The sequence below is a fragment of the Hoplias malabaricus genome, chromosome 2, assembly GCF_029633855.1.
Source record: "Hoplias malabaricus isolate fHopMal1 chromosome 2, fHopMal1.hap1, whole genome shotgun sequence".
Taxonomy (NCBI): Eukaryota; Metazoa; Chordata; class Actinopteri; order Characiformes; family Erythrinidae; genus Hoplias; species Hoplias malabaricus.
Genome location: NC_089801.1, coordinates 66,862,401 through 66,874,227, shown reverse-complemented (window position 1 = coordinate 66,874,227; position 11,827 = coordinate 66,862,401). Strand labels below are relative to the sequence as shown.

The window sequence follows — 11,827 nt, the reverse complement described above, 5'->3', positions numbered from 1 at the left end:
TCAATGTAATAATGTGTGATGACTTGATATGATTTGGCGCCTAAGTAAGGTGTAGGCTCCAGACCTACCGTGACCCTGAATTTGGTTACAGGGAATCAATAAATTAATGAACTAATGTAATAGTTGTGTATCTGCACAGTTTTCTGCCTGTTGGAGTTGTCCAGTAGAAGTGAGCCAGATACGTCACTCCTTCAGCGCCATCCAATTGGTCAGTTTGTTGAGTGGGCGGAGCTGGAAACTGGACGCCCGGAGAGCACGTTACAGCGGGAGAGAGCGAGAGAAAGAGAAGAATAGAGAGAATGAGAGAGAGAATGTAGTGGACAGAAATATCTGTGAGCAGAGAGACGGACAATTTCTGGCTGTTTGAAGATTTGAAAGAAAAGATACCATCGCTTTTCAAGGATATAAACTGCGCCTCTTTAACTGCCGCTGGATTTGGTGTTGGTTTTGAACTGACGGTTACTGCCGTTAGGAGCTACAGGAGAGAGAGGCGGGTTTAAAACCTCTTTCGGGTGAGTCTGCAGATTCAACCTAGAACCACCTCCTTTGTGGGTATGTTAGTTGTCGCTATCTGGTCGCGTTTGCTCTACTGGCTGTGATGGGTGAGTGAGGAAAAGTGAAGAGGGTGGTGAATAAACCCTGAGGAATCGATAGGGCAGGGCTGTTCGATTCCTGAAATCTTGGAATCGACTCTGATTCCAATCTCGATTCCAAAAGCATGCAGAACGTAGAGAAAGACATGTGGGAGAATAGAAAGTGCAATATTAGTTATACATTACTTTAGTCAGTACATTCGGAGAGCAACTGCTGCACACCTGAACGTTTTCTAACAATTAACACGTTTTTGTTATTAACTCAGAAGCAGCTATTTTGGAGCTGGTGATCTGTGTTGTTGGATTTAAAGCAAAGTTTCAGCAGAGTTTTAAATGTTTCCTTTGTTTTCCACCTTTCTTTATAGTTAAATCCAGACTGCCAGCCATCGTATGATGAGTGAAATAATGTAATTCCACAATCCAGACATTATAAATCCTTGGTATACCGTGTTAGTCCAGGGATTCTGAAATTGTTTAGTAAGCTTTGGAATCAACCTTTGGTTCCCGAATGCCTGAAATTGAGGAGTCGACTCTTTCCGGTGTCGACTCGCAGCCCTAGGATGGGCACCCTTACGCCCTGTAGTGGGCTGTTATTGTCTAGCCTTTGGGAAATGGGAAATTGTCCTCAGAGCAACAAAAAACAGCATGTTTGCAGACTAGAGAAGGGGGTGTTTGGGGAGGAATCACATAAATCTGGCATTGCCTGGGTGATTTTTCCAGACCTCTCCCTTTTTTGGCACTGTTCTTAGCTTGGTAGGAGTGTAATTAGCACTTACAATTAGCCACTGTCTGCTACACAGCTTGACTGTTGAGTCAGAGTAAAGGCAGTGGGCTGTGGCTGTAATTCATTGAGACGGTGAGGCGAATACTGTCTAAAGATATTCAGTTATGCTACATTTCATCGTGTTTGGTGCAGACACGTCAGTTCAGTGACAAACCCGAGCGTCATGTGTTCAGCTATTGTCGTATTGGGTGTGTTCAAACTCAGCATCGCAGCTGGACCTTGTCCCATTAGTCAGTCTGTGGCTAGTATGCTGCATTTTTATTATTATGTGATTTTCTTCCCCCAAAGAGGTCCAGTGATAGGATGTTTGTGTGGTGTTAATACATTTTACAGGATCCTTCTGTATTGGTATATGAAACATTTTTGACTCGAATATGTAAATGAGCTTAGTGCTGATCTGTACGGGGCTTAATTCAAAAAGCAGTCCAGGTTGAAACACTCCTTATTACTTCAGTTTGAAGGGGCGGGGTCAAGGGGCTGTAGGCTGAGTCGACAAATGTATGTAAATGCGTTGGCCTTTGTGACGTCACGTAAATATCACAACAGTTGTATATGATCAGCATGTGCTGCCCACAGGCTTCAGCTCAGTTTGAAAAACCATGTCATATCTCAAACAGCTCGAGGAAAATCCTGACAAACAATAGTGAAGACCAGAGAAATCAAAATGTAAATACTGAATCCACAAGTGAGAATTTATTCTCAATACAGACAGCTACTACAGTATCTAAGTGCACTGTACTGAAATTTACCATAAGAACCACTGTCAAACCTATAACATTTTTAAAAAAACATGTTACTCCACCATTTTTGCAACATTTAACAGAGCAAAGTGACATGGGTAAATGGAGTTCACTCTATGCAAATGTGTTGACTTTCATGACATAACAGTGAAGTCAAAATAGATTTTGAAGATTTTCATACATGGACTGAACAGACTCGGCTGTGAGTGGTATATTATGAAACTTGTAGTAATGTTTGCACATAAAACCACCTTTTATTTAAAAAGAAGCAAGAAAATAGGTTTAATCTCTCCCTTTTTAAAAGAACAGGTGTTCCAAGGGAATGGTAAAAAAAATGCAAAATGTCCATGTCATGCTCTGGCTATACATTTGCATGCGAGACAGGCACTGACTCCATTGTCCTGCACTATAGACATTAGGAATCTAGGGAGGTGACTGTGCAGTTTGTATTCACAGCGATAAGACAGTGTTGCCAAGAGAAAGACTACAGCTCTATCCTTTCCACAGGTTCAGAGACAACTCTTTTTCAGATGTTGCTGGTCAGCTAATTGGTGTTTATCTTTCCTGAGCATCATAGTCTAATCTGGTTAGACCTCCACTCAAAGTCTTTGGGCTAATTAGCCTCTCTGTGTTGGGGGTGGGGGTGGGGGGTGGGGGGGTGTGAGGGACCATTTGGAGCAGCTGTCAGGGGACACACTTTGTTGACCACAGATGTAGACAAAGCTTCAACATACATCACTGTTGGGGGGGGTTTTCACAGCCTTTCTTTGTGACTTTATGGTGTAGCCGGCCCCTTGAAGTGCTGGGTGACTATAAAACTAACGCTTATGATTTTACCAGTATGTCTATGTATTAGATGATAATTAGAAATGCAATTATAGATATATTTTAATTTCTATGTATAGTCATTTGGCTATAAACATATTTTCGAAAATGTTCAATTTAAAATGTAAAAATCTAAGAGGCTTATTTTTTATTATCACTGTTCTTTGGAAATAAAATGTAAAAATCCTCGTTAAATATATTGCAAAATATAGTTCTTAAACTGAAAAGCAAAATCATGGTGTTTCTCAATGTACCAGTATAAACAATGCAGCCCTCAGCACAAGCCTCAAGATTTCCTTTGTATTTTACAGTGTCCTTTTAAGATAACTGGATTATGCAGAAGCTACTCCTTTCAAGCGGTTTAATTGCATTTTGAAGATTAGTTTTGACTTAATTTCTCATTTCTGAGGCCAGTGGCATGGTTCAGCACATAAGAAGTAACCCTGTAGTTTGTACTCCAGCTGCAGTGGAGATGCTTTTTTTGGCCCTTAGACTCAGACCGCAGCTCGTCACTGTTCGGGCGGAAGGCCATGCTGTTTGGACTCTGTCTGGGCCGGTGTGCATCAGTCGTCTCTCTGCTAAGAGCAAACAAGGGCTTGAGGTGCTGTGTTTGCCCACGTGTGCCTGGAAAAAAGAGGCCACAGCACTCAATGTAGGTTACAACAGTAGGAGCCAGTCATTTGTCGGGGTAAAAGCTTCTTTGAAAGAGTTGTTCACTGTAATGGAAAGCTGAGTCACTCTTTGCCAGTCTTATGTTTTCTTTTTTTTCTTTTTTTTATTTTATGGTCTGTTATTAGTTTGAGCTTAAGATATGTTTTATTCTCCTCAGTTCTTTCCTTTGAATTCGCTTCTGGTTTAGACAGCCGCATCAAGCTGAGCGGAAAAGGAGACGACAAGGAGTTTTTCCCCTCAGGAAGTTCCTGCTGATTCTGGGGCAGAGCTGGACAGAAATGAGACGACGAGAGATGGCTTTTCTTGCTCAGAATATTTGCTTGGTGTGATTGGATTATGCCTTTCCGGAGAATCTGGGGTTGTCACCACATCATACATAGCTGTGTTACATTTAGCAAAACAAGACTGAGAGTCCAGCAGTGTACCAAGTGGCCCTACAATGTTTATTCATTCATTCATTCATTATCTGTAACCACTTATCCAATTCAGGGTCGCGGGGGTCCAGAGCCTACCTAGAATCATTGGGCGCAAGGCAGGAATACACCCTGGAGGGAGCACCAGTCCTTCACAGGGCAACACAGACACACACACACACATTCACTCACACCTACGGACACTTTTGAGTCGCCAATCCACCTACCAACGTGTGTTTTTGGACTTTGGGATGAAACCGGAGCACCCGGAGGAAACCCACGCAGACACAGGGAGAACACTACAATGTTTAGTCAAAGTTAAATTTGTTGTTTACAGCAGTTATTATGGAAAAACACTGTAATGCTGTGAAGATCATGATACCTTCAGATATTCTGACAGTTTGCGATGTAGTACAGGAATCATGGGGACGATGAAACTTCTGATTTGATTGTTGGATGCACAGATTACGCTTTCATGGTGCCATTTCATGAGGAGCAAAATGAGAGGAAACCAGGAAAGATTGGTTCAATTCATTGTTTAAAAGTGATGTGACATTGGAAATATTTAAATCCAACTGATTTTTATATGTAAAGATTAAAGTTGTCCTGAGCAAAGAATGAAGTCACCTCTTTGTGTGCTGTTCTCTGCTGTTTGTTTTCATAGCCAGGCTGACTGTGCATAAATGTTAGTCCTGCCCAGTGGAAGCGTTGTCCCTCCCCATTATTTGTTTTGCTTTCACCTAGAGACGAGACAGGAGAAAATTTGAATAATTTGGCACCAAAGTAAACATGTTCTTGAGATAAAAAGGCCTCTAAAATAGAATTATAAGTTCTCCATTGCGCTTGTCTGTGTTTAGCAGCTGTTTTCTCCAGGCACCGTGCTAAAAACATGAACAGAATGGAGTGAGGAGGAGTGGCTGAAGGAAAGGGCGTAGAAAGCATTTGTTTTGGTCCAAGTCTACCCTGTCATCTAGTGGCAGTTCAAATTCAGTTATATCACTTTTAATCTAACGACAAATGATTGCTTGTAGTACAATATATAAAATAGCAATATAATCACAATACCAGTTTACACAGCTTTTTTTTGGATCTGAGTAGCACCCTTCAATGTAAACTGCTGACCAGGAAAAACCCAGCGGTCAATGGTTTTGCCGCGTGTGGAAATAGAGCCCTGTTCGCTGTCATGTTTAGAGAGGGATGTGGTGATGTTGAGGAAGCTCTCTGGGAATTGGCCTGGAAGCAGCAGATCTGATGAGAAAATCAGCTACCTAAGGACTGAGTAATGCTGCTTGGGGTTTAGAAGAGAGAAAGGCTTTGGTCATGTGTATATGTGCGTCCACAAGGACGTCCATTTATCTGATTCAGCTATATCTCAGAGTGCGAGTGGTGATCCCGGATCCCTTTTGTTTTCTTTAATGTCTTCATTTGTGTTAATCTAATGACCTCAGCTATATGGATGAGACAGCAGGCCCTAGGGTAGCTTTTGCTTTGATCTGATATGCTTGAAACGCATGACCCACACAAAAGACCTCCATTCTTAGGTGGTGTTGTTTTACCAGAGCCCCCTAGAGAATCTGAGGGGTTCAAAGAGCACCAGAATCTACCATGAAACTCACTTAGCAGGCAAACTGAAACTGGAGAGGCTTTCAGCAGCTACTTGTCTCTTGCTGTAGGCACCTGGTGAGCAGTGGTGTTTTGGGCTGTTGCTCATGGTGTCTATCAGAGCGCAAAACAGAGCTGACACAGCTGCTCCAATGTCCAAAAAAAAAAAGAAGTTGCTTGAGAAGGAAAACTATTTGACCTTTCCATGCTCTTTCCAAGTCCTTCTATTGAAACCACAGTAAGAAAAAGTGAAGGTCCTAACTCTGATCTCTACACTGTAATCAGACTGTCATGAAAACATGGCAATGTTTTCTCTACATTTCTACATTTCTTCACACATGCATGGTAACATTTCTGGACATTACTTGGAGGCGCAATACGTGTGAATGCAATATGTTGTAGACTTATCACTTCTTACATAAGCCACAGTGGATAAGGTTGTTCAGTTATTGTTTTAGCCACATGGCTAACCTCGGATACATTTTTATTTGGACTTGAGCTTTTAATGAATTATCGTGGCCATATTTCCTGGACCATCATAAATGAGTTTTTGTTCAAGTCATCATCAGAGCAACTGTTTAATACTCAACTAAAGCACAGACTCAAGACGGATGATTATGAAAGCAGTTAGTGTTCCCGCAAATGTACTCTGTCTCACTTCTGTGAGACTCTAGGCTGTTATTTGCTTATTAATGAGGACACACACAATGGCAGGTGGCTTGTTTCACATCATGCGCCCTGTCAACAGCAGGTGGGCTCAAACCGTTAGCTTATCTTGAGTCTTTGCCAATCCATATTCACACGAGGGTCGTGTGAGGGGAAGCTGGTGCCCCAGAGGAATTGATGGCCCTGTTCAAATTCTGACTCTTAAGTCGTAACGTGCTGTTTGAGATGCACATTTATGTATTTGTAATTACACTACAGTTTTGGCGGTGGCGGCCCACCACTGCTAAAATTATTGCCACCGCTCCATCGGATTTTAAAGAATTACATGAAACCTCAATTACAAGAGGAGAGGGCTTTTATTTTGGAGTGAGGAATACAGTGGAAAAATTATGCCTACCGCACTGCTTCTAGCTCTACACACCTGACAAGTGAGGGAGAGGAAAAAAGAAAGGTAGATGAAACTATCTAATATTAAGTTACATAGATTTTACAGCTGAAAACGTTTAGAATGCTACTTTCGGTTTGGCACACACTGCATAATAACAGCTTTAGTGCTGCTTATAGTGCTGGCAAAGCTAATGTGTTCATTTTTAACGCGGATTAATGATGTGACCAGGTTTGGCCCCAACATTTATTTAGTTAACGAAGAGATTTTAATTCAGAAATCATCAAAACTACCTGAGATAATTATAATAAACTAAAAAGATTCCTCTATCCAGTTTGTCGTGTATATTACACTAATGTCCACATTTGTTTGTTTTATTCCTCACCATACAAACAATTACTAGTATTTAGAATATAACATGTATATAACTTGTAATTTATCACAGAATATTGTTGCAATATATTGTAGGAAGGGCGTCCAGCGTAAAAACTGTGCCAGATCAACAAAAGATGAAGGAGAAGATTGTTGCAGTATACTAAGAGTTGCAGAGTTCCCCTGTGATACAGCCATGGAGCTTTTATTTTTTGCATAGAGCAGTTTCTGCAGGTAACAATGATGGAAGCTCTATTCTCCCAATTACAAGTCAGTGGAGCATCCCAAAGATTTGAAGCTGTAATTTTAAGGTACACATACTACCTAGAATTGCTTTAAAGAAGCTGAGTTTACTAGTTAGAAGAAAAGCCTGTACACTTGCGCATGTTTATGCAGTTATATTGGCCCCTTGTACGTTATTATAGACATAAATACGTGGAGCAAGTAGCCTAAGCCTAAGGAATTTTGTGTGAATCTAAGCTGTCTCCACAGTGTCCTATATTTGTTGAATTCTGGTTATGGGTGTCAATTTAACAATAGGCTTTATCTTTTTACATCCAGATAAATGCAGCCTTAGGAAGGAGGACGTTTTCTGAGAGGTCTGATACATGTGGGATGTTGGGTTTTGAATTGAAATGAACCCATGTGCTCTGTTATTTAAGCAGCTACAGAGGTGACAACTAATCCTTATATCCTTTCCTCTTCTTGTTCCAGTTTTCCAAAGGGATTTAAGCAAGTGTGTTTAAAAACTCATCACAGCTACTGAGCTGTACACTAATCTGTGTCTATATATAAGGCCCCTCTCCTAAATCATCTTTTAGAGGGGCTTCAGATTCTCTCCAAAAGTTCTGGCAGCAGCAGACATTAAAGATCATGCTAACAGATCTTGATTTTCATTATCATGTACACAGGAAGTGCTCTGGTCCAGAAAGGCAACTTCTTCTCTGCTTCATTTTCCCCTGGGAGAGGTCAAGAGGTGAGAATTCCAAAGGAAGGATGTCACATTGAAATCCCATTGCTGCACAAAGTCAGATCTGTATAGACGAGAGGTCAGCAAGAGACGATTTGTGCACTCAGCCTCCTGACTCAAGTCTGTTTTAGATCCTTTAAAGACGGCGGTGGGTAATGGGATTAGCAGCTCAAGTTTGTAGAAGAGAAGCAAGCACAGTTGGTTTGTTTTTTGGCAGTGTTTTCTCACAGAATCTGCAAGACAATTTTTTTTTCTTTAAATATTTTCTGCAACCACTGTTTCCTTTTGAGATGCCCAACACATATGGGTCCCATACTTTGGCCTTTAGAAGAAATATTTCCATCTAAATATTCCACAGATATGAAGAAGGCTGTCTCAAATCCTCCTGGAGCAGCTGTTCTGGCAAAGCCGGTGTCTGGACCAATGGGAAAAGATACATGAGGTTTCCCTAATGAAGTTCTGGCCAGAGAACTTCTGGAGTGTTTTCCTGTCTGGAGTGTTTAAGTCCTGTGACCCCACTGATCTCACTGTAACAACAGCCACAGTCTTCTGCCAGCTGGAATCGCCATTATATGAAGAATCCTTCCCATTCCAGAGTTCCCAGAGTTCAGCTTGTTCTCGTTGCAACAGCTGAGGATGAGAGGGACTAGTTTGCACTTTCTGAGAGTGGGTTTCCGTGAATGCTTACACATGCAAGTACACTGGAAAGTGGGGTGAATCTTAAGTCTTTCTAGGGGATCTCTTTGGCCCTTCTTTAGGAATTTTAGAACTGTAAGATGTTGTGCTGCTTGATCTGTGGAACACTTTGAAAATGTTTGGTTAAAAGCTGATGTGCTTTTGCTAACTGTCCTCCATTCATTATTTGAATGACCAGGCAAGGTTTACAGAGGCTAACAGTCCTCTTCATTTTATTCAGAATTCCAGCTGTATCCAGCATGAAGGACCTGGCACCACTGTGTCCAACGGTTTGGTTATGCCCAGCTGTTTTTGTGTTTTTGGTTTGTTATGTTTCTTCTGTTTCCCTGCTTCACATTCCATTTTTCCCTACCTCAACATTTAGAGAATACTCTTGAATTGTGGATACGGAGAGATTTATTTCTTGTGGAGACTGTGGTAAGATTATGAAAAGCTTAGGATTGGAGTGTATGGTGTCAGTATCCTCATGTGAAGATGTTCGAGTCAGTTTTTAGAGTTGTATTTTCTGGAAAATACATCAAATGTAGAGTTTGTTCAGTGGTAAATTCTCTTACAGAGTGTTTTGCTAGTCCAGTTCTGATGTTTTTTTTCCATGTTCTGTGTTTGACTTGTATTTACAATGGAGCACAAGAACCACAAATTACACAGTCGACTTTCTTTTTTTATTTACGTTTAGTGCTGTTGACTATAAATTGTGAAATCGAGCATCCTCCTGTCCTTATTTGGTCCAAAACCAAGCTTGAAAATGAATATGCCAGTTAAAACCAGGACATACAAATAGTCTTTCTCTCAGGAACAGGAATAGATCATACTCATTTTTCTAGAGCCTCCAGGAGCTTCGAAAACGATGGGCGTAATCTAGCTGTGAACATTGCATAATGTCAGTGTAGCAGCAATCTCTGTTTCTGTCCTGGGAAATTTGGAATCCATCATCAAGGACCACCCTTCCAAACTCACCACAAGGAGTGCCATACATGCCAAGACCACCATTACATTTTTTGTAGATTTGTACATTTTTACAGAGTTTGCAACATCTCACAAATACAAGCAAATCATTCTCTGCGTTGTTTTCGGGGACCTCCGTGATTAGGTGAACGCACCATCATGTGTGTATTGAATAGTGGACAGGTCCCTTTGTCTCTGTGATATTTAATAAGTGTCTAAGCCAGAGGACTGCACTGGGTGGAGGTCAGTCTGTGCAAAAGTCATAGACTGTACCCTGTGTCACAGTTGCAGCTTCCATTCTTTTCAGGAAATTTGCTTCTAGTTTTTCTAAGAAATTGAAGACATGTGTCTAACCCCAGTATTCAGTATTAAGTAACCAGTGAGAAAGATCGCAGCCTTGTTCCACATCTTAGGTGTCAAATATTAATGTTATTGTGTGGATTTCTTGTTCTTTTGTCTTGTATTTCTTAGTAATAGTTTGTAGGTTGTATAGGATGTAGTTAATGTTTATCTGTTAAGGACTGTTTTTGAGTGTCTGCCAGGTCCTTTATATTTGTTAGGAGTCCCATTTTTCTATAAATGTTTTCACTGACTATGTTTTACGCTTATTTTCTTAGGGCTTTCCCTTGTGTAGAGTGTCTTATATCTAATCTGCTTAGTGATATATGACAAATATATGAAAATCCATATTGACTGGTACTGTATAATCTGCAGCCTACTACTTATGCACATTGCTGTTAAATAAACATTTTTCTAAGGAGACACTCTGAGTAGTAGTTTAAGCCATAGCCATTAACAGGCTTAATGTATGGCTAACTATGCCAGTGGATGAGTGAGTTTGTTACTATTTCTGTGTGTGGAAACAGAACACAGGGCTGGTAGGGGACAGTGTGTTTGTTGCTCGTGTGTGTGTGTGTGTGTGTGTGTGTGTGTGTGTGTGTGTGTGTGTGTGTGTAGAGTGAATCTCAAGGCAGCGCACAGTTTTCAGCCTACGCGTCTCGTGATTGGTGCTGGTTGAAGGTCTCTCTGTTTTAATGTTGACTTTTCCGTCTCTGCTTCTGTGACCTCACACTGCACTGAGCTACAGTGTTCATTAAAAAAATCACTGATCCGGAATCTGTTATTAGAGTCTCACTTTGACTGGTAAAGTCAGGGATGCATTTTGAGGAAATTTCAGATTGATGGAACAGCAGTGCTTCAGTTACCTCAAAGCAGTGTATGATGGGTTCCTCTGGACAGTAAAGTCCCTGTTAGTAAAATAAGAGTAAGCTGCTTCACTCATATTATAGTACAGAGGTCCTAAAATCCGGACCTTGGATCCTATACCTGGCTAGTTTCAGTTGCAACAAGTAGTGTCTTACCAGCCAACCATTTTAAATAATCTGCCTGGAACCTGGGTCAAAATCCAGAATTAAAGACCTCAGTGCAGTTTCTGTAGTGCTGAACGCAGAGGTTCTTGTCTCTGTTTGACAGGTCAGTAATTTGTTTTTTTAAATAATATTTTAAAATAAGTAATATTATTTTTAGCCCTGTGAAGGACTGGAGCCCCCTCCAGGGTGTATTCTCACCTTGCGCCCAATGATTCCAGGTAGGCTCTGGACCCACTGCGACCCTGAACCGGATAAGCTCTTACAGATAATGAATGAATGAATATTGTTTTTAAGATTTTTAATTGTATAATTTAACAAATTTACATTTTAATTTTAAAAAGCCACTGTTTATTTCAGCTAAATAGAGCAGGAGTGAGGAGCAAAAGCTCTGGATTTTAGCTATTATTACCTGGTTCTCTTTTTCTCTGTTGTGTTTTGCTGTTTATTGTTTGGTTAATACTCACGGCACTCAATAATACTCTTTATAAAAAAAAAATTAAAAAAGAAACTGAAAACAGATTTATTTGTTGTTAGTCATGTTATACTCACACTCTCACAGACTTTGAGCTGTTTTCTTTGAAGGAGGCTTTAAGAGTCTAGCTGAAACAGCTGATGAGTCACAGTTCGTCACAGACCACAGTCGAGGCCGTACAAGAATAGTTCTGTTCTGCTTGGATGTGGTCTGTTTGATGTTCAGAGGTGTGTGTATTTGTGTGTGATTTACAAAGGGAGGGCAATACACACTTCCACAGACTCACTGCCTAACATTGAGCAGTCACCTCTCTGTTAATCCC

At 40.8% G+C, this 11,827-nt stretch overlaps 1 protein-coding gene across 1 annotated transcript in view; it reads left to right on the top strand.

The window, feature by feature from the left end:
* Window positions 1–279: 279 nt before the first annotated feature.
* The window catches only part of raph1b (Ras association (RalGDS/AF-6) and pleckstrin homology domains 1b), a 60,716-nt gene continuing 49,168 nt past the window's right edge, over window positions 280–11,827 (top strand). The window contains exon 1 of the mRNA XM_066655624.1: window positions 280–512. The gene's annotated coding sequence lies outside the window, so the exon portion shown is untranslated. The remainder of the gene's footprint in view (window positions 513–11,827) is intronic.